This window comes from Solanum stenotomum, chromosome 3, assembly GCF_019186545.1.
Source record: "Solanum stenotomum isolate F172 chromosome 3, ASM1918654v1, whole genome shotgun sequence".
Lineage (NCBI taxonomy): Eukaryota > Viridiplantae > Streptophyta > Magnoliopsida > Solanales > Solanaceae > Solanum > Solanum stenotomum.
In genome coordinates, this window is record NC_064284.1 from 12,818,074 (window position 1) to 12,842,352 (window position 24,279).

Genomic DNA, 24,279 nt, shown 5'->3' on the forward strand with positions numbered 1-24,279 from the left:
AAGAATCTTGAAGAATCTTGAAGAAGAACTTGATTAGAAGCCTTGAAACCCTAGCTTGAAGGTAAACAATCAAGAAGACCTTTCTTAAGATTCTCGAGTTAGTTTCTTAAAATCTCTATAGCCAAAAATTATGATTTTCATGAGTGAAGATGAAAATCTGATTGTTTTGAGCTTTTTATTAGTCAATAATTTCATTTATGGTTTCTTGGAGGTAAAAAGACAAAAATGAATTTTTTTAATATTTTCCCGTCGGCTAATTCGTAACAGCACTGTATAGGTTACTAAAATAGTCATAACTTTTTACTCAGATATTGGATTGACGTGAAACTGGTGGGGTTCGAAAGTAGATTCAATTACCTTTAATTGGATATGTTATGGCTCACGTAACTCTTAATATTCTAAGAGATATGGTCGTTTAAAGTTGACCTAAGCAGAATCTTACTTCAAAACTTAATGAAACTTCAAGAACTCATCAAGAACTCTAATCTTTAAATTTCAAGAACGAAATTACGCTGAATAAATCATGATTGGCGTGTGGGTGAATGAACCCAACACTATGGAAGCTTACATACCTCTTAGGGATCAAATCCATGGCGAAAATCCGCTACAACATGTAAAAATCTCGACGAACGCTTGATCCTCTCCTCTTTTCTCCTCTTTCTCCTCTTTTCTCTTCTTGAACTCTCAACTAAAACCCTAGGCTAATTTTAGGATTATAAAACTGAACCTAATAGGAATAGACCCTTAAAATATTATTAAAAATGAATTAAATCTGGTTGGGTAAGGAAAAGACCAAAATACCCCTCTTTATTTTCGGCTAACTTTCCTTAACTGGACAGCCTATCTTCAAAAGGTCATATCTCACTTATCCGACCTCGAAACTTAGCAAACTCAGCGGCGTTGGAAAGATAATTCAAAGATCTTTCCTACGGTATTTGGTAGAACACCTAACTCATCCTGAGCTAGGAGTTATAGTCGTTTGAAGTCGACCCAAAACTCATACTTAACTTGCAAAATTCCAATTTAATTATTTTTGGAACTCAAGGTGCTACATCTAGTGACCTTAACACTTAAGAAATTTTTAATTCCTTGCAAAAATCTCACTCACTATGAAGAAAGGTTCGGGTCTTAGTTCAAAAATTTTCTGGGGTGTTACAGTTTCTGTCGGTAATCACCGCCACAAAAAGTTCTTCGGTAACGTTTGCTTGAGGGTTAGGACCACATTTTCGAAATTTGCAAAATCGAGCAATATGCCCACTCTTGCCACAAACAAAGCATGGTCCCTTATTTTGAACTTGTTGATTTTGTGCTTGGTTATTTTCACCATTATTTTTCTTGGAAGGTCTATCATTATTTTTCTTGAATTTTTTCTGCTTAGGCTTCAAAGAATTATTTTTGTGAGATTCAGGAGTAGCATTATTTGAAGTAATTAAATTTACCTTCGTTGTGACGTTGTTCTCTTATGTTTGTAAAAGTGCATCTTCGCCCCTTGCCTTTTCTTCCATGCGGATTTTCATTATCAAGGTTTCAAGAGAGGTTTCCTTTTGTTTGTGGCACATAGTTTTTTGAAATTCCTTTCAAGAAGGTGGAAGTTTATCTACTATGCCACAAACAATAGGGTTATCTCAAACTTTAACCTCCCTGGACCTAAGCTCTCCAACAATCATTATACAATCTTGAGCTTGGTCTACCACTGATATATTGTCCACCATTTGAAAACGAAAAAATCTACTAGCCGCATATTTTTTCGCTCCCGCCTCCTCGGTATCATACTTACTCTGCAATGCTTTCCAAATTTTCTTTGCACTAGAGTAAGTTCTATCATAATAATCATAAAAATTATCAGATAGACAATTAAGAAGATAATATCGACACTTATAGGAGTCACCATCATACTTTTCCACTTTCTCACGATGAGAAATAAGTTAATCATCATCCATAGAGGTGTCATCAACTTTATTAGGATTCTTCTCAGTTAACACATAAGAAACATTGAGAAGACTTAAGTAGAAAAGTACTTTACCCTTCCATCTTTTGAAATGGTTACCATTGAATTGAAATGGCTTGTTAAGGTCTCCCATCTTGACATCCGCAGTTTTTTCAATTGTAGTCATTAGTGAATCTCCTTAAAATTGTTAGTGAAAAAACTTACAAGATAATAAAAAATACATGATTGTAAAAATAAAAATGAAGAAATAAATCTCTTCAGGCTGAGGCGCGGATATCTCGCTCTCTTTAAGGAGATTCAAGCCCACTACAACAAATGTTTTTCACCGGTCTAGCAGTAGTCCTTCTTGACTTGTCCCCCCAGGATACAACAGCCTTCACAAAGTATAACTCAACAACTCTGGACAAGAGTTGAGTCCAAAGCTCCACAAAAAAGAACATCTCCCTTCAACTAATAAGAACTCTCTTTTTGACAAACTTTATACACTCTATATTTTCCTTGTGTGTCATAAACCAAATGAAGACCACCACTATTTATACCACAAGAAGTCTTCCTAGCAATGAATAAGAAGATAAATGGTGTAGTAAATAGTCAAGCTAATGGTCTTAGGAATATAGGTCACAAGAATAATGGAGGAATTAAGAATGAAATAATGAGAAGTGTAACCAATGCCTCTAACGTGCAAATACAAAACTGCCCAAGATGTTGACCACAACGTTCACTGGAACGTTATAGGATATATGACATCTGCCAATAAAGCGAAGAATAATTGGCATTAACATGACCAAAAAAATGGTTTGGCAGCATTAAGTCACAAATAAAAAAGCTACTTTAATATAAAATAATATTAAAATGCTTAATAACCAACAGTTTATAAGAAGGTTAATGTTAACATGGATGAGGAATGATCAAAAGGGAATTATATATTAACCCTTTAAATCAATCTAATTTTCTCTTTTTGTTTCTAGCTATAATTACTCGGTAGTCGGTAGATACACTCTCTGACTTGACGAATTTTTTTTATACAAGAAGACATATTTCATCATGATTTTAATTCGTCATGTCCACTTTGTTAAATAGTTTAATTTTGATTGTAAATTTAGATATGAATTTTTTTAAAAAATTAAAATAAAATATAGATATTTGAAGAATACATAAAAAGTACATATAAATCACAATTTTAATAATTCAAGATATTAAAACACATAGAAAGAAATTTACTAACAAAGAAATTCTAATTTGAATTCTCTAAATTAATTTGAAAAGTGCAACACAAACTAAGACGAAGAAAATGAATAATATTTGATAAGAAATTTATTATAATTGAATGATCATTTAAGTAATTTACGGGTAATAACAACCACAATAAGGAACTCTAGTCATTTTTAAAACATGGCAAGGAATATGAAAGTGTGATCACTCTATAAATAGAAGGCTTCATTAATGTAGAGGAGTCACAAACAAGCAATACACAAATAAAATTAGTTGCTTATACAAGATGAAGTGTTTATTTTTGTTATGTTTGTGTTTGGTTCCCATTGTGGTGTTTTCATCAATTTTCACTTCCCAAAATCCCATTGACCTACCTAGTGATGCTACTCCACCTATCCAGTACTTGACGTAACTGGTAAAGAACTAGATCCTCGTTTGAGTTATTGTATTATTTCCACTTTTTGGGGTGCCTTAGGTGGTGATGTGTACCTAGAGGTACACCGGTTAGATTCATTGGTTCATCTAGTCATTTTGGACCGCGTATCTTTGAAGATGAACTACTCAACATCTAATTCGATATTTCAACAGTGAAATTGTGTGTTAGTTATACAATTTGGAAAGTCGGAGATTACGATGCATCTCTAGGGACGATGTTGTTGGAGACTAGAGGAACCATAGGTCAAGCAGATAGAAGAGGGATCAGTACACAATATGTTGTTTGCAACAATTAAGAAATAAAAAAATATTTAATTAATAAATGATGTGGATACAATTATGTTCCACCTGTGATGTTTCTCTATGAATTGCTCCGTAATTTCATGTAACGACCGGGTTCCGTCATTACAGAAAAGCCAACGGAGAAAAATTTTGGGTCGAAAAACTTTTTCGTAGTAACTTGGAATTTCTCAACCTAGTCCAGATTTGAACGAAATTGGAGTCATTAAAGTCTCGAGAAATCTGGTAGCAATTGGGTGATCTAATTATGATTTTGATCACATGAGTAGATAGATAAGTCGTTAAGGAATACGTACGACTTTACGGAATTGAATTCGAGCGAGTAGAACTCCCGAAATTGATCTTAGCGTGGACGGGTAGTTTCTGAGTGTCGTTGGCTAAAGGCATGTTGTGAAATGGGGTTTTGGAATTCCTTAAATAGCTCACTGTTTCGTGCAAGCCGCTTTGGCGGTAATTTTGGTCGCTAGGGCAGGGCCGCTGTGGCGGGCCATACGCAACCTAAAGTCGTAAATAAATCCCAAAAATGTTTTATTCTGCAATTTTTGAATTTGAGAGCTAAGGAGCGAACCCAGGTCTTTTCTTGACGGTTTCCCACCATTCTTGAGGCTAAAGGTAAGATTTTAACCCCTCGAATCCGTTTTTCTATTCGTAGAATGTAATCTAATGAGTAATTATTGATGGGGGAGGGTTTTGATCTAGAATATATGGTGGAAACAACCCTACTTTGGGTACTTGGGATCATGGGTTTGATCTAGTGTTGATAAAATTGTTAGTAATCCGGGAATCAGTGATTGTTTATTGATTCCCGTATTATATTGATTGTTTGTAGACCAAGAACAAACGGAATGAATTCGAAAAGGGAAGGATCAAGTTTCTTAGGGTTTCAAGCTTGTTTCGAGCTAGGTGATGGTTGTGATTCTATGATTGTGTTATGTATGTTTGTCTTGCTTCATTATGATACATGTATACATGCGGATGTTGCATTATTAATTACACTTACTGTAAATGAGGATATATAATTGATGAATGTCATGAATCATGACTTGATTGTATGATTATGAGAATGTACTTGTGATTATGGTTGTCGCTTGTTGAATGGATCGGGTGTTGCATTCCGACACACTAACTTGGATCGGTTGCCACGTTCCGACATAATTATTGTAACACCCCAGAAAATTTTTTGAACTAAAACTCGAACGGTTTAGCGTAGTGAGTGAGATTTTGCCAAGGAATTAAAAATTTATTAAGTTTTAAGGTCACTAGATGTAGCACCTTGAGTTCCAAAAAGAATTAAAATGGAAATAGCAAAATCTGAAATTTTGCAAGTTAAGCTAAGTATGAGTTTTGGGTTGACTTCAAACGACCATAACTTTCAACTCAAGATGAGTTAGGTGTGATACCAGATACCGTAGGGAAGATCTTTGAATTATCTTTCCAACACCATCGAGTTTGCTTAGTTTTGAGTTCGTATAAGGGAGATATGTCTATTCCAAGTTGGGTTGTCTAGATAAGGAAAGTCAAAGCCGGAAATAGTAAGGGGTATTTTGGTTTTTTCCTCACCCAATCACATTTAATTCATTTTTAGTAATATTTTAGGGGTCTAATCTGATTAGGTTCAGTTTTATAATCCTAGTTTATGCCTAGGGTTTCAGTTGAGAGTCCAAGAAGAGAAAAGAAAAAGAGAGAAGAGGAGAAAAGAGAAAGGATCGAAGCATTCGTCGAAATTCTTGAGAGTTGTTGCGGATTGTCACCATGGGTTTGATCCCTAAGAGGTATGTTAGCTTCCATAGTGTTGGGTTTGTTCACCCACATGCCAAACATATTATTTTCAGCGAAGTTTCATTCTCAAAAAGTTGAAGGATTTAAGTTCTTAATATGTGTTCTTGAAGTTCATTCTAAATCTTGTTTTGTTGGGGTTTTGATGATTTCTTGAGATTAAAGTGATTGTTTTAAGTGTTATTTTTAATGGATTAGTGTATACTTAGGTTGGGTGATCGAATATAAGGAAAGGATGAGAAAAGAAACCAATTAAAAGTGATTTAGGATCAGAAAACAAGAGGCAAATTCGTCGAACTTAACCTGGGGAAAGGCAGCGGCGGCGCGCCCTAGATGTTCCCAAGGGGCTGGGGCGGCACCCCTGCAGTGCACCCATATGCAGTCTCTGAAGTTAGGGGCTGGCGCCCCACGCCCGGAACGTGCCAGGGTCACCTGCCCCCACTCCTTTTTCCATTGATTGTCTCGTTTGAGTCCTTTTTAAGTGTACTTTCACACCCTTTGATTCTAATCGCTCTAAACTACTTCTAAACACTTAGAAATCATTCATAACATGAATCCTAACTTGGAATTAATAATTCAAATTCAGGGAAAAGTTAAGAGTTAGGTCTTGAGAGTTTTTTCGATCATTTTGAGACAGTCCTTTTGAGGAGTCTTCTACAATTTCTAGTAACTTGTTTCAAGACTCAAGTAAGTGAGCATGAGAGTGATGAGAATGTATTCATGAGTCTACACTATCACCGAGATCCTTCATATCATGAACCATGACTCTTGAATTCAAATTCACATTCAAGAGAGATTTAAGAGTAGAGTTCAAGAAAATCTTTGAGTTCAATTGTGAATTCTTTGAGATCAACTATTGATTTGAGCTAAGTTTTGAGAAGTAAGTATGAGAATGAGAAGAGTCATATACCTAAGTTCCTTATTGGTATTTTGACCCTTAAGTCAAGTCGTTCATGCTCATTACTTCCGCATGAACTCCATCAGTTTAGTATCTTTGAAAGAAGTAGTATCTTCAAGTTCCAAGTCTTGAGTATCGTGTTCCTAACCCTTCCGAGATTATAATCCTAATAATGGGACTATTACCTATTACCCATGAAGTCCATGAGTTGAGTTTTTCATGCCTATAATTCCACATGAACATTATAATTCGAACAATCTTGAGATGAGAAGTATATTTGAGTCCTTGAGTTGAGTAGTTTCATGCTCATAATTCCGCATGAACCCTCTGAGTTGAGCATTTTTAAAATTAGTAGTATCATTGAAGTTCTTGAGTTTCAAGTATTTGAGTTCTATCTATGGTTATTGAAAACCTTGCATTGAGTCTTTTACAAATGTTTAAATTTTGTTTTAAGACTTAAGCTTTGAAGGTGAGTAAAGAGTAAGAGTAAAGTTCATTTTCTTTAAAATGATAAATGGGAACTAAGTATTCCCAAGAGTAAATGTTTTCACATTTAAGATGAGAGGAAATTGAGATTTCCAAAAGAGTTTTGAGCAAGAAAGGAAACATTGATTCCAAGATAGCTTTCAAGCTAAGTTTTTGAGTAATTATCTCAAACTAAAGAAAGAAGTTGTTTTAAAACATATGAGCTAAGTATATTTTTGGGAGTAGTGTTGAGCACCGATATGGGGATGTGAGTTCATATTAATTCAAGTCTCCATAAACTATGTAGTCATCATGGGTATTAATGGGTCATGATTTTTAGATTATCACATAACTTAATCTAGTGGATCCACTAAGTTAAGTAGTTCTATATGATGACAAAGTATAGGACAGTTTGGCAGCATGATGGTAAGAATGATGTATCACCACTTAGGCTCATAGTGGTTGTTGTTTATGCTTTAGAATTCCTCTTACATGCTCATACATTCCACGTATTGAGCCATTTGGCCTGCATCTTCTCATGATGTAGACACAAGTATTCAGGATCATCAACTGGAGCTTCGTTGATACATCCGAAAGTTCGAGTTAGCTATGGTGAGCCTCCTTGTTTCCGAAAGATTTCATTTACTTTTCAATTTAGTCAGGAGGTCGTGGGTCTTGTCCCAACCTCTATCTTTAACAGTTAGAGCTTCATAGATAGTCAGTATAGTTGAGAAGTTTGTATCATTAATTTTCTTAAATGTTTTAAAGACTTAAGTTGCCTATTTTATGGCGAGTTGAATAATTTATTTTATTCAGAGTTTTCTTTTGAGTTAAAGCTTTCTATTTAAGTTTCATGAATATTTATTCAGTTTTTAAGCTTTGTATGCTTGAGTTAGTCTTCCGCTTGAAGTCTGCTAGGATGAGGGTTCGCTTGGGGACCAACAATGGTTCTCGAGTGCCGACCACGTCCAGGGTGTAGACTCAGGTCGTGACAATTATGGATCGGTTTCCACGTTCCGGCATAAACATTGGATCGGGTACCACGTTCCGGTATGCTAACTGTTTGGGTTTGGGTTCCATGAGAGGACCAATGACTTGTCATAATTGTGTATCTTGAGAAATGTGAAGTTGTTCGTTGTTCATAAATGTTGATAATATTGTATATGTTTGATAGATGCATGTGATTATATTGTTGTATTGATTTATGCATGTTGCACTTAGTGGATAGCCGTGTGATCCTACCAATACATTGTGGTTGTGTACTGATACTGCACTTGCTCTTTCTTTGTTGAGTACAGGCATCTTCAACCGGCTATTGACAGACTTCATTTTGAAGATCAGTGATCGCCGTTCGAATTCAAGGGTGATCCAGTTTTTCAGGCTGCCATGAGTTCTCCTTTCGCCTATGTCCACATTTGGACTCAGACTTTTCTAGTTAGTTGTTAGTTTATTAGTTTGGGGTTGTAACCCTTCTTGTTTAGACTTTGGTTCATTGTTTAGATGTTTTGGTACATTGACTTTCAGGTTCTAGGCGTATTTTTCGCATTGTTTAGTCGTTAGATCTGTTGGAAATGGAAAATAATTATAAATCTGATTTTTATATGATTAAAGAAAGAAGCATCCAAATTTCCCTTGTTATGCTAAACTCGAGTTACAAGGCCAATAATGGATATATGATGTGCCAACGGGACCATTACGGATTATCATAAAAATATCAGGTGTGTGAATAAGATTCTATATAAAAAGTAAAAATAAAAAAATAAGTTACATAATATGTTGAATATTGGTATCAAGCCTACTAGGTGCAACATGGATTTAATTTGGAGGTATATATTCCTTAAGGATAAAAATTACTTTAGCAAAGTCTGATTATGTATGTTTGGGTCAGTTTAACACAACAAACTTCAACAGATCTAGGGATCAGTACACAATATGATTGTTTATAATAATTTTTGATGTAGGGGAAATAAACTTCGCAAATAAAATATGAAAAATAATTAAAAAATAGTGTTGGTGTAATATATAGTGTGGCATAATTTTGTTCACTTCATACTATTTTTCTCAAAAAAATCATAAATCCAAGATGGTTGGTGGTGTATTTCTCGAATGAGGATGACGAAGACCTTCTTGCAATATATATATTTGACTGCTAGGAATGAAAGATAGTGACTTTGACTAAGACAATATTTGATGCTTTGGTCTCTTTATGAATATTCCATTAATCTATATCTATATATAATATAAAGGAGAAACATAGATAAGGTGATGTGGCACCTCTCTATGATCTCCATTTGTATTTATTTTTTTCTCCTTTTTTTCGCTTTTCTTTCTTATCTAAATTAATTATTTTATTGTAAAAGTAAATTATTTAATTTATTACAAACAAATATTATATTAATAATTAAACATTTACAACAAAGACTCTTCACATGTCAACTTACAAGGAGTAATTATTCATAACTCATACCTCTCTAATTTCTATTCTTAATAAAAAAAAATTTTATTTTATTTTTTGTCCTTCTTCTAATTACAATTACAAAATAATCATATTTTTAAATATTTTAAGTATATTTATCTTTATGATTTAATTTATTTTAAAGGTTTTTCCCCTTTTTCTTCTTTAAATCAATTTGTTTATTATTAATGTATAATTTAATTAATTACAAAAATCTATATATAATATAAAGCTAGATAAAAACATAATAATAATAATAATAATAAATNATAAAATATTTAAAGTAACTTTTCACAGCTAATTATCATTCTTTATAAATTTTTAAATAATAATAATAATAAATAATAATAATAATAATAATAAATAATAATAATAATAATAATAATAATATAATAATAATAATATAATAATAATAATAATAATATATTATAGGAAATGTGATAGCGCCTATGTGTCAACACCACAAAAATAATTTTTACGAAAAAANATTATTATTATTATTATTATTATTATTATTATAATATAAACTATTCATACATGAATTTATTTTAGTTTTAGTTGTTCTTAGGAAATGCTTCAACATAATTTTCAGTGTATTTTAATTTTGTAATGACCCGTAAAGTCGTTTTTGGAAATTATCCTATAAATTATCATTTTTACCCCTTTTGATAATTGCATGAATCAATTATTTTGATAAATCGGTGGAGTTGGTTTGGAATTTTTTTTGAGCTATTTGTTAATTACGATTATTTAGTGAATGTGTGATTTTTAAATAATTAATTTTAATTGGTGGCTAATGAGCCAAGTCCATGTGTAAAACTGAATTATATTAGAAGAGATTTGTTATTAGTATTTTGCATAACACAAGTAGTAATCGCTAATACACGAACGGTGTGGTAACAACACGAAGACAGCACTTTGCTGCAGGTAATTCACCACACCAAAATCTTGTACTATGATAATGGATAGTCATGTTATTATTGCTATTATTGTGTATTTGGCGTGAATAGAATTGGATTTGAGACTTGGTGTCGTGTCGGCTTATTAAATTGAGGGCAAGTTCTTGCTTCTATCGATAATTGTTTATGGGGATTAGTGGTAAGTGATGTAGGATTGAATTGATGAGAATATATCATACTAATATATATTATTAATATGTTAGCAGATAAGGAATTGGAATACAGTATATGTTTTACAACATGTGATCAGAATGTATTATGGATAGTTGAAGCTATGGTTAATAATGACCTACTGATTTTAGGGTAGTTATAGGCCAATAATTGGATATTTAATTGTTGGGGAATAAATTATAGGAATATAACTTGTATCAATATGTACCGTTCTGGATTGGTTTTTCCTTGAACAAAATCGCTATGTTCATAAATTTGGATTTCTAGTGTCTCTCCAATTCCTTCTTATAATTATTACATATGATTCAAGTTTTGATATATTGAGACATGTAATTAAATATTAGATGCATGATATCATGTGAATACCATTATATTTATGATATTTGGAGAAATTAGAACTTAACCCTAGGCTTGAAATTCAGAAAACATGAGAGTTGACATGTTAATTGGCACCAAGATTAGAAACTTGATTATAAATTGAGTGAGTTTTTGGGTCTAGGCTAGACCTATAGTAATCTGAGTGTTTGTTAGTTTCGAAATCTTATTGAAATTATTAATGTGAATAGATTGTTTTGAGTTGGAAGTTCAACGAAAAGGGATGCTCAAGTCTCGGAATGTTTTATCGACTATTTGAGGCAAGTGGATTTCTAAACCCTTGTTAACTGTATGTAATTCGTGTATTTCCTTGTAATATGTGTTTGGGAATAATGAGACTTGGTGATGGGTTGACTTGTCCACATTGATTAATTTTAATGATGAAAAAGGGGTAATAAAAGGCAATGTGATTAATTGTTTATGCATGATTGTGTTCTTTATTGAACCCTTATACTTGTGATAGCTGAGGTGATTACATATCATATTGATATTTGATTGAGATCATCATCCCCTTTATTTGAAATTATATTGTGCACATGCATTGAGTATAAGTTGGGCACGCGGAGATCGTCTGTGCTGGGGATGGTGAGATGTTAAGATTATAATTTGGGCACGTGAAGACCGTCCATGCGGAATTTGTTTGATTTATGATTGTGCGTTGAGATCGTCCACACAGACACGTGGAGATCGTCCGTGTCGGTATATGGACCTCGCGAGTCCCCCATGGGTCATGAACTCTCGATGTATTTCCGAGGAGTATAATGTATATACGGTTGAGAGAGTATTTGATATTCTGAGGCATATCATTTCATAGTGTCATATTGCATTACATCTCATGACATCTTTCATTCTTGATGATTATGTGTTTTATTGGTGGTTGGAAAATACTTGATATTTGATTTCCTCTATTTGATGAACTTGATCTTGTGTGTTGCTGATATTTGTGAGTGCCTTTTGTGGAAGTTACGATTGATGAATATTGAGTTTGTTATTGAGGATATGTAATTTGTTAAAGTGATTGATGTTGAGTTGGGTGCTATGTAAACTATGAACTGTTAGGTTGGGCTGGTTTATGCAGGTTATAGTTGTGGAGGTTTGGTTGGAGTGTAAGGAGTATACGTATTCTATCCCCTTAGCTTGTGTTTAGAGGTTTACTTGCTGAGTACCGTGCGGTTTGGTACTCATCCCTTGCTTCTACATTTTTTGTAGGTTAAGAGCCCAGACCTTTGTGATATTCTTCTCTTCTCCTTGTCTGAGGCTTCTTATGGAGGTTTGTGAGGTAGCTATTTGTCATTTCAGCGAACCTTCTTACTCCTATTTATGAACTTGTTCTATTCTAGAAACAATGTCATTTAAGACTTGTGTTTTTCTTTTGAATCAATTGTAATACTTTAAAGGTTGTACACGTGACAACCAGATTTTGGGGGTATTTTTGAGTTGATTAAAAAAATTTCTGCATTTTATTATAATGGTTGAGTTTTAGGCTGACTTGTCTTGGTGGGATAAGACGAGTGCTATCACGTCCATTTTTGAGTCGTGAATTTATTTTTTTTGCAGCAGCAGCAATTTATCTAATGAGATCATGTATTGATGAATATTTATCTTAATTACACTTATTATATGTGTTCTATTCTCTGTAAAAAAAATTCATAGGCCAAGATTTCTCATCGTATTGGTTGAAAATTTTATATTTTTACTTCATTACTATTCTTTGCTCTACATTTGTTAAATTTTAATGATTCATGCTATGTTATCTATATTGAGAAGCTTGGTGCATACAACAAATTTCTTCTAAGGTGATTTTATGCACACAATTTTAAATTCATAAAAATAAATTCTGCTCCTATTTTATTTCAATTTCTTTTATGATATATAATTTTCTTAGATTAACTTTGTTCAATAATATGATTAACGATTGATATTGGTGCAAGTTTGAAAACTATTTTGAAGTTTATGACTCAAAAATATAGGCAACAGTTAATTTCTTAACAAGAAGTTAAAAGGGAAATAAGAAGTCTACTATTAAAAATAAGTCATTTACATTTGTTCATAAAATTAATAACATGCATTATACATTACATTTGTATAATGCATTTGAAATAATTGTTATGAATAGTGTAAGAGTCGAACTACTCACTAAGTAACTGTAAGTTTTTAATTTTTCTTAATAAAGATATCATTGCAAGAGTCAAACTATTCACTAAGTGACGATAATTTTTTAATTTTTCTTAATAAAGATATCATTCAAGTAAATTAGTAACTTCTTTGTATATTAATGGTAGTTAGAAGTTGGTTGATTCATCTCATATATATATATATATATATATATATATATATATATAGATAGATAGATAAAATACCTTTTGTTTGAAAAAAATGCATTAACCATGAAAGTGAAAGTATTCAATTTTATATTTATTCTACATAACAGATAACTCAGTATTATTAATAGATGTCCCATCAATTATTTTTATTTTCTTATATTTTTTTGATTATCTATATCGTATATATACATAAAATTAAGCATATACAAGACGATATGATACTTTTCTATAAAAACTATTCATAACCTTTTTTCGTATTTTCTTTTGACATCTTTCACTATTATTTTCATTTAATTATTTTAAAGAATCTAATATACATTATTAAGAAAAAATCAGCTTTAAAGAATCAAAATTTGATGTGATACCTTTTTACTGTCAGTATTTTTATTTATTTTTTTCTTACTTTTTTTTAAAATCTTTTCTTCCATTTATTTATTGTATTAAAAAACTATTGAAGAAGATAAGGGAAAAAAATAATGTCCAGTATATTAACGATAGGTAACTATCTGTAACTATAAGAGATAAATGTTAAAATTAAAAGAAAAATAAATAATTATTTAAGAGGAAAAACAAGTCTTAACTATAATCAAAATAAAATTTATCTCTTTATTTCTATTTAATTTATAAAAAAATCATTCTAAATTATTGTTATACCACGCGAAGCGCGGACAAGTTCCCTAGTTTATGGGATATATTTCAGATGGCTCTTTAAATGAAATATATTATCATCTATATAGATATAAACTAAGATTTAGAATGAATTAGATCCAAAAATTCTAACTGAAATTAAACTTATCTAGAAGAATCCCACAAAATTTCAATGTATACAATGATGCATGCAAAATTTTTTCCTCGTATATTTTTGTGTGTGTGTTTTGTCGTATATGTTTACTAGAAAGGAAATGCAAATTATAATAATCAAGAGAGAAGTATTGAAAACACTTTTGAATTTGGCACAAATTATTAGTTCCGGCCTCGAACCATTGGCAACCTTAAAAGCACTCTTCTATTTGACTAACTAAATTTAGATACGTCCCTAATTTGCCACATGACACAAAAAATAGTCTCAAACTCTTGTAGGAGCATGGGGCTCTTAATAAAAGGTCACGAGAAGTAGTGTTGAAAACATCCCTAAACTTAATGAGAATTTAGAAGTGTATTTCACTCATGTTGCAAGATCGAATTTAATTTTAGTTAGTCAAGTAAAAAAATGTTTTTAACTCTGTCAATAGCTTGAGAATGAAACTAATAATTCACTCCAAATTTAAAGTGTTTTCAATACTTTTATCATTAATAAACCATCTATAAGTAGTTTTTTTTGGTCAGTATACGAGGAAGAAAATTAACGTACTACCATTCATAGAAATACTTATATATATGTTCCATATGTAAGTAATTTTAGGTGTAAATCAATCATAGAGCAAATTACTAATTACTAACTAGGTCGAAAGAAAAAGAAAAACGTGAGACAATAGTGAAGAATAATTGGGACTTAAAACGACTTTAGAGAGTCAATAATTGGTACTAGCCATGTATTTCATCCATTATATTCAACGATAACAATTTTTAAAATCAATGAATCATATATATATATATATATATATATATATATAAAGCTAGATAAAAAAGAAGTGATGTGGCACCTCTCAATGGCCTAGGATCCTATTTATTTATTTATTGTGATTTTTTTTGAGTGTTTTCATTCATTTTTTTCATTAATCAATTTATTAAATAATTAAAAAAAACAATCATATTCATTACATATAATTATATCATTTGAAAGTTACAAAAAAACCTCCACCTATTTGTATTCTCTAATTAAATAACATGTCTTCTCAACTTCCTTCTACTTAATTCTTTTGATTTAAATCATCTATAAATAGCAATCATCTATGGTGTTGTTGCATGTTCATTTATATTTTCTCCAACTTCATATTGTTAGTATTATTTTTTTTTATTTTTCAGCTTTATGAAGATTATAGATATATTTTTTAAAATTTCTTCTTGTGTTACAATAGCCAAACAAAAGTTTATCAAGATGAAGAAGAAAGTTTGAAGCCGGTGTAAGATTCGTCAAAGGAGATGATAAAAAATTAATTTGCTACAAGTCATCAAAATGAAGAAGAAAGTTTAATGGCGATGGAAGATTCATCAAGAGTTGGTCAGATTATAATTTGAAAAAGTAGAAGTTTCAATAATTTCATATATATATATATATATATATATATATATATATATATATAGCTAGATAAAAAAGAAGTGATGTGGCACCTCTCAATGGCCTAGGATCCTATTTATTTTTTTTTGTGATTTTTTTTTTAGTTTTTTCATTCATTTTTTTCATTAATCAATTTATTAAATAATTAAAAAATCAATCATATTCATTACATAAAATTATATCATATGAAAGTTACAAAAAACCTCCACCTATTTGTATTCTCTAATTAAATAACATGTCTCCTCAACTTCCTTCTACTTAATTCTTATGATTTAAATCATCTATAAATAACAAACATCTATGGTGTTGTTGCATGTTCATTTATATTTTCTCCAACTTCATATTGTTAGTATTATTTTTTTTGTTTTTCATCTTTATGAAGATTATAGATATATTTTTTAAAATTTCTTGTTGTGTTACAATAGCCAAACAAAAGTTTATCAAGATGAAGAAGAAAGTTTGAAGCCGGTGTAAGATTCGTCAAAGGAGATGATCAAAAATTAATTTGCTACAAGTCATCAAAATGAAGAAGAAAGTTTAATGGCGGTGGAAGATTCATCAAGAGTTGGTCAGATTATAATTTGAAAAAGTAGAAGTTTCAATAATTTACAAATATATAGATGCACTTATTGTTGCTTATATAATTTTTCAATTAATTATTTATCCATCAAGATATGTACCATTCAAGAACAAGATTATATTACAAAGCACACTTTTTGTATCAAGGGCAATATGATCTTCAACTGACTATTTTGTTGCTTAAATAAAAATTTTTGACATGATACAAACTTTTGTCTTTTGAAAATACTATCCATACGCTATCGATATATATTATGTACATAACATGTTGATATGACATAATTTCTCAATCAAGATTCCATCATCTTTTGTTTAGTTTCATCCGCTTCTTTTCATTCTAATTTAGATGATATAATACATTTTTTTCTTTTGTGAAATTTGAATTGACTAAAAAAGGAGATGAGATCTCCTCCATTAAATTTTTGTTTCGTATTTGTTAACACTTATGTAAAATTAGTCTATATATATATGATTGTTGGATTCAATTTTCACAAAACATATAATTCTTTAAATTTAATGAAATTTTCCGAATGAACCAAGTTTGTTCTGCCAATATCCAATTACAATGAACATATTTTCTTAGGTTAAGAAATACTAAAAGTAGAAAAATAATTATACATAGAGAAAATTGATATTTTTTAAATTAAGTTGATTATGAAACTGTAAAGATGAGTTTACTCTCTTCATTAATTAATTTGTTTGATAACTAAAAAAATTATAATATTTATTACATCTCATAAATTACAAAAACCTCCATCCATTCACATTTTCTACTTAAATGACATATCTCCTCAATTCCTTTCTATGATTCTCTTCATTACCTCTACATTTACTTTTCCCAAAGTATAACAGCTTTAAATTTTAGTCTATCATTTGCACATCAGCTATTTAAGGTTTACATGTAAGAACATTTTCACAGATGCATATGTTTTTTCTCTATTGTGGTTGTAAGCTTTTGGTAGCAAGACATACTCTAACTTTGTTTTTAAAAAAAAAATAAAAATAGGAAAATACTATTGTGTTGCGTTGTTCTTTTTATTAGTTGGTTGATCCATCTCATGACTTACAAAAATCTTTATCTATTTATATTTTTTACTTAAATAACATGTCTCCTCCATTCCCTTTTACCTAATTCTTTCTCTCTCTTTTTCAGACTTCTTCCCCTTTTTCTTTCATTTACAGCATATATTAAAATTAAGTCATTTATCTATTACATATATGAGCGCTCTAAATAACTTTAAAAATTAATGATTTATTTTCCTGATGACGCTGTGTACATATTCCGTATTCAAAAAATCATTTCATTTATAATTATTTAATATTGTAAATGAGGGGCAAAAATAAAAGAATTTTTCAACATCTCCCTTAAACTTTGAACAATTCACTTATTTTGAACTATGAAAAATGGCTCAACAATTTACTTATTTTGAAATAGAGGGAGTATATATTATTTATTAGCACTCAAGATTTTTAAAGTTTGTACTAAAATAATGAAATATATTTTTCTATTTTCTAACTTTTTAGTAATTAAATAAAACGACCACAACGAAACATACAAAATCCACACTAAAATAAATTGACGTACTATTTTAGTGAAATATATTGAGTTACAAAGATAAACTTTTTTATTTGTGTGAAGACAAAAAATAATTATAAATAATTTCGATATGATATAAAAACAAACAATAGCAAAAACTATTATATAGTAAGAGTCCTACTTGTTTTTTTTCTCCTTTTCTTTTCTTTTATTTATTGTTTTTTGTCATTATTTTTTAAATTTGATTTTCTCTAAATAATTACACATTTAGTGAGTTTTGTAACTCCTCAAAGTTAAAATATTAATTATTTATTATTTGTATAATAATTCTTTGATAATTAAAATAAATAAAAATGATGTTATAATTTTGTATTGAGTTGTTTGTTGAAACATTAACATTGATTGCTTTTCAATTTTATTATTAGGATTTTATATATTTATCTTTTATTTGATTAGAAAATAGTTATTCGTTATTTCCTTTGTATTACTATTGACATGCCATTTGTTATTTTCATATTTTAACTTGCACAAAAATAAAGACTTTTAAAAAATATTCCATTCCTAACAAGTATGATTTTTTGTTAAATAAATCATATTGAGGAATGATTTAAAAAAGGTCTAAGTTCAGTAGTTCCTCATAAAAAATAAGCATCCCTTCTTTTAAAAAATGAGGAGGACGAATTATTTACTTTTCATTTGATGATCAACGGCAAATAGAATATTAAGCAGAAAATTAAGTTAGTATTTTTTTTTTCAAAATATAAAACATGTTTTTTTCACCCCTAACAAAATAATAAGAAAATTGTATCCTATAAATTAAAACAATTATGATAAACATTTTAAAGTTTTTACTTAAGTATTAATCATATTTCTTTTTTTTTTAGTATGTGCTATTTTATAATAAAAAAAAATTGTCTCTAAAATAGTTGTTATGATCGCGCGAAGCGTGAACATGTTAACTAGTTATTAAATGTCTTCGAAGGTATAGTGATAGGAGCAATAATTAAGTAATTAATCATCACAAATTAACTTTTTTTGATCATAAGAGAGAGTCACCATCTACTTTTGTTAATTGCTAATCATGTTTTGTAAATATTCTTATATGTTAAATATTTTGTCGTTAAAAGTTTATTTGTAGCACACACAAAATTCATGTTTCGTGACTATTCTCCTATGTGGAATGATAAAGCAAATTATACATGGTATGTACGAGTCAATATCTAGGGGTGTCAAATAGGCGGGTTGTGTTGAAATTGAAGATATTAAAATGGGTTGAAATAGAAATTGAATTGGGTCCTGACCCATCAAAGCTTACTTTGGGTTCAAATGAGTTGGGCTCAAATGTGCTTAAAACGGATTGGATCTTGACCCGCCTATTTGACCCGCTTAATTTCAATAATTTTAATATAATGTTATTTTAAGTTTTATAACCACAAATTGAATTTCAACTCAATTTTTTTAAAAAAAAGAAGAAGATACAAATGGATAGATAAATTCTAAAAGATATAAAAGAGATAATAATTTATACATTCAATATAGAAACATACATTACATCAATTCAAGTAAAGAGTCTTAAAATGAGTTGAAATTGAAGATTAAATTAGACTCAATTGCGAATTCTCTTAAAATGGGTTAAAACTTAAATGAGTTGAGGTTGAACCCAATCAAATTATCTTGAATTCAACCCTTAAAATTCTGGAGAGATTACGTATAATTGGGCTCATTTTTTACACCCCTACAATATCCCTTCTATCCAGGGATTGTATGTTTTATGTCAATAGCCCTAATTAGGCTGGGTTGTATTGGTTTGGGCTTCTCTTGACAGAAGACAAAAGAGTAAACTAGAGAAAGAGCACTCCAACCTCTCTTTAGTTTAGACTTTATTCTTCATTTTTAGAGAGTTGATTGGTAGTTCTTCAAATTTGGAGAACTACTATTCACACTCTCTATTTCACTTTTTCGATATTTTATTATTATTTTCTAATTAACATATTATTTTACATAGAATGTCATTAAATAAATATCAAATATTCATAATTCTTTTTAAATGTAATTTAATATTTTAAAAAATATATTAGTTAATATACTACTTTCATCCCAATTTAATAATATTTCAATTTTTTCCTAATTTTTGTCAGTAATATAATTTGATTCTATGATTAATTTTTAAGCGTGCATTCGGAGTTTTGCAATTATGGGGGGACCATCATGTTTTTGGAGAAAGAAAGTGTTACATGATATAATGACTACATGTATTATACTGCACAACATGATAATCGAGGATGAACGTGATCTTAATGCACCAATTCAAGATGTCGTAGAGGCTCCAACTCCAACGACATAAATGGAGGTAGATGAAAATCTCTTATTTGAATAATTTTTAGCTAGACATAAAAAATTAAGGACAAAAATGCTCATTTTAAACTCCGTATTGCATTAGTAGACCATTTATGGGAGTAATTATGTAATAATTTTGAAAGTTGTGTGTTTATGTAATTGCATTTCACTTTTATTTGAATTTTTCCATTAATTTTTATATTATATAACATTTTCTTGCAATTTATGTTATTTAGAAATATTGAAAAAATAAAATTTTATATGAAGTAAAAATTTTGATTTTTTTTTATATCACATGAACATTATATAAAGTAATTATTTGGGAAAAAGAATTAAAGATATTATGAAATAAGAAAATAAGAATGAAATAGAAATAATAATATAATATTGAGGAGAGAGAAGAAAATTTATTTTTAGAGACTAAATTAGAACATCGGGTTGAAGTTGGTTGTCCGGAAAAAATAGAGGAATCTATATTTGGAGAGTAAAATAGTGTATAAGACTAGAGATGCCCTAAGAAAATACATCATAAAGCACAAATTAGTTAAACTATTCTATAAATAATAATTAGCTTTCAAAAATTAAAATAAGAGAGATAATTAAGCACAATCATAAAGGAGGTAAATATTTATGTAATTATTGCTTAAGATTTTTTTTCAGGTTTTTTTATTATAGCTATAATGACTCTTAGATAAACTAGTACTATGACTTGAGGGTTTTATTGATGCAAATGAGTAACACATTTGTTAGTGTTTTTATTTAAAAAAGAAAAACGACGGATTTTAAGAGTCACCACTTAATTTTTAAAGGGAAATTAAAAAAACTATTTTTTTAAAAGATAAAAACAGAAAATCTTATGAAAATATTTAAAGGGGGTTCAGGATTCACATCAACATTTCGAGAAGGGTTTGAAAGCACCCGAAATGCCCGCTAACACGCGATTATCCAGTAATTAACTATTTGGCTAAACAATTTTAAGAAAAGCATGCAACATGTTTAGGAGATAGACAAACTTTAAGACTAAAAATCATTTTTTAGGGGAAAGGGAAATAACTCAAGTAATAAAATAAGTAACATTACTTTATCTTTAGAAAACCTCAAAATGACTATCTTTAGGGGAAATCGAATTAGGAAAACTTTAAAATTGACTAGCAAATAAACAATTAAACAAGTACGAAACAGATAAAATGAAAAGAGAGTTTTGGGCCCAAGTCTGGTTTTCTGTCTGGCTGGACTAGATCTCAAGCCTATTTTTAGCTTTTGGGCCTTTTAGCCCATTTGTACCTGTTCTAATAACTAACAAGGTAATATTCAAGATAAATGAGCTTAGGCCCAAAAATTACAAAATACATCTTCTTGAATTTGGGGCTTTTTGGGCCCATTTTTGCTGCATTTATACAGTGTATGCAATGAATGTATATCACTGTATATTTTCTGTATATCTTGCATATACATCTGTATACAACGTGTATACAATCATTCTTGGACTCTTGAACACCTGTACATCGACTCCTGGGAACCTGCTTTAAATTTCCATCGTCGGCTAACTCGAAAAGGGAGGAATTGGGCCTTTACGGCCCTCTCGAAATGTGAAGGGGAAAGATAGGAATTCTTGGTGAGCTTTGGCAAATTTCACATGCAACATAGAAAAAAAATAAGAAATACATTAGCAAAATGCTCTCCAAAGATGGTTAACATCAATTTAAAACACATAGCTACATAATCCAAATTATATATGGTGTCAACTGGTAACAAAAAGAAAGCTTGAAGACAGTAAAACAAATGGATCCACCAACATTCAAGCAAGCATACAAGGAGGAACAAGGTAAACTCGGACATAGAAGCAGACGTCAACAATGAATACAAATCAGCAAAATTTTGAATTAACACTAAGAGTAAATCACTCAAGAACGAAATGTATAGCGTATTAGAGCTACCCATTTTCAGGTTCAAATAATAGTGACACAACAACACATTAGTGAGACATATCAGAAATAGAAGAAGAATAAGAGAATGTTATGGAGGAAAAGTTACTTTTTTTCCGGGCAGCGACCGGAACGAAACGAGCTTGAGAGCAATTCCACCATCCCAAGGAGACTACAACAGACTAGCAAGAAAGAAAATCGAGGAAGTATGGATCCAAATACTCTCAATCTCAGAACCTATCTCAAGACGTCTTATATATATCCATTCTATTTCCTTATCATCTAGCTGTAATATAAGTTGTCTAAGCTTTGTAAATTTCAACTCCTTTCTTATATCTTTTCTCACTGTTCTCTTGTGTGTGGTTTCTTTTTCAAGCCAAAATTGAAGAAATTCCCCCCAACCCTTAACAATGTAAGTTGTCTCTAACCTCCCATAGTGAAGATAATGAAGGGCTTTTATAGGAGGAATTACGGCAGATTTATGAGGGGGAAATCAGAATGGATTTTGAATGAAATTTCAAATTTAAAATTCCAATCCTTGTAGGATAAGGCTGCTAGCTTCCATTAGTATCCATTCTTAACGGCAAAATGAAGGGAGTCGTCCTATTCTAAGCAAAGGACGATAAGGCTAGGAGATTGAGACACCTGAATTCTGTACGAGAGAATAAGAAGAGAAGAGAGGGAGGACGACGCGAGTTGGATTCGCTGGACTCGGGTCTGGGCTGATTTCTCATTGGACTGGCTTCGATTCTGGCTGGTTTTCTGCTGGGTTTTCATCGCTGGAAAGAAGACGTAGTAGAGGGGTCGATCAGTGTATGCGTTTGTTGTATGTATTGTCGGTGGGCTGTATTGGAATTGTATGGGTATGGTGGGCTACTGGTTGTTATGTGCAATGAGATAGGAATTGGGCTGGGTAGGTTGGTGAGAAGTGGGCTGAAAATTTAAAGGAAAAGGCCCAAAATTTGGTCCTTTAAATGTTTAAAAAGAGGTAAAAGAAAATGGCTAAAATCGTAAATAAGGTATAGCCACAATGAATTTAATTTGCAACTTCGGCTAAAATCTAAATAAGATGAATTATTAAAAACTAATTAACGAGCTTCTTAATTTTAGAAAAATAAAATAATTGGCTCAAATATAAGATAATTAAACTAATTGACTCAAAATTATAACTATAATTCAAACTAAACTAAATTAATAAAATATTTAGTTTAAAAATATAAAAATCTTTTGAGATGATATTCAAATATTTATAAAATTATACTAAAATTTCTTACCTTTTGGTAACTCCACTAGCTCATATGTGCCATTCTCGTGAAGTGACTTCATCTCGTCTTCCATGGCTTCTACGCACCTATCTCTATGAGTATCTACCATGGCTTTATCATAACTTTCAAGTTCTCCCATGTCAGTCAGAAGGATATTCTCATTAGGAGAATAACGTATTGAGCTTCGCTTCTCTCTAGTGGATCTTCTACAAGAGGTTTCTGGAGCATTCAAATTTGTCATCTCAGCATTAGTTGGTTGATGAACAACCACAACATCACCAATAGGAACATTTCTAGGTTCTACACCCTGATCATTATCTTGGGTTCCTTCATGTGCAAAAGATGTAACAATAATAAGAATTGGATCAACATCAACTAAGCTCTTATCAATCTGAGAAATTGATTTCTCAACCTTGTCAATATCTTCAATAGTTTGATCTTCAAAGAACACAACATCACGACTACTAATGAGCTTCTAATCAATTGGATCATAAAAGCGATATCCAAACTCATCTTGACCATAACCAATGAAATTGCACTGCTTAGTTTTAACATCCAATTTCGACCTCAAATCTTTTGGAACATGCACACAAGCTATACAACCAAACACTTTCAAGTGATCATAAAAAACATCCTTACCAAACCAAACTCTGTTTGGAACATCACCATCCAAAGCAACAATAGGAGACAAATTGATAACATAAGCAACAATGTTAAGTGCTTCAGCCCAAAATGAATTTGGAAGTTTAGCCTCTGAAAGCACGCATCTAACTCTCTCAACTAAAGTTCTGTTCATCCTTTCTGCCAGGCCATTTAATTAAGGAGTTTTTGGAGGAGTCTTCTGATGACAAATTCCTTGCGATTTGCACTACTTATCAAAAGGACTAATATACTCACCACCATTATCAATGCGAATACATTTCATTTCTCTCCCATTTGTCTCTCAGATAAGGTTTGAAACTCCTTAAACACATCAAGTACTTGATCTTTGAATTTTAAAGGATATACCCAAATCTTGCGAGAATGATCATCAATGAAAGTTACAAAGTAAAGCGCACTACTTTTTGACTTCACTTTAAAAGGACCACACAAATCAAAGT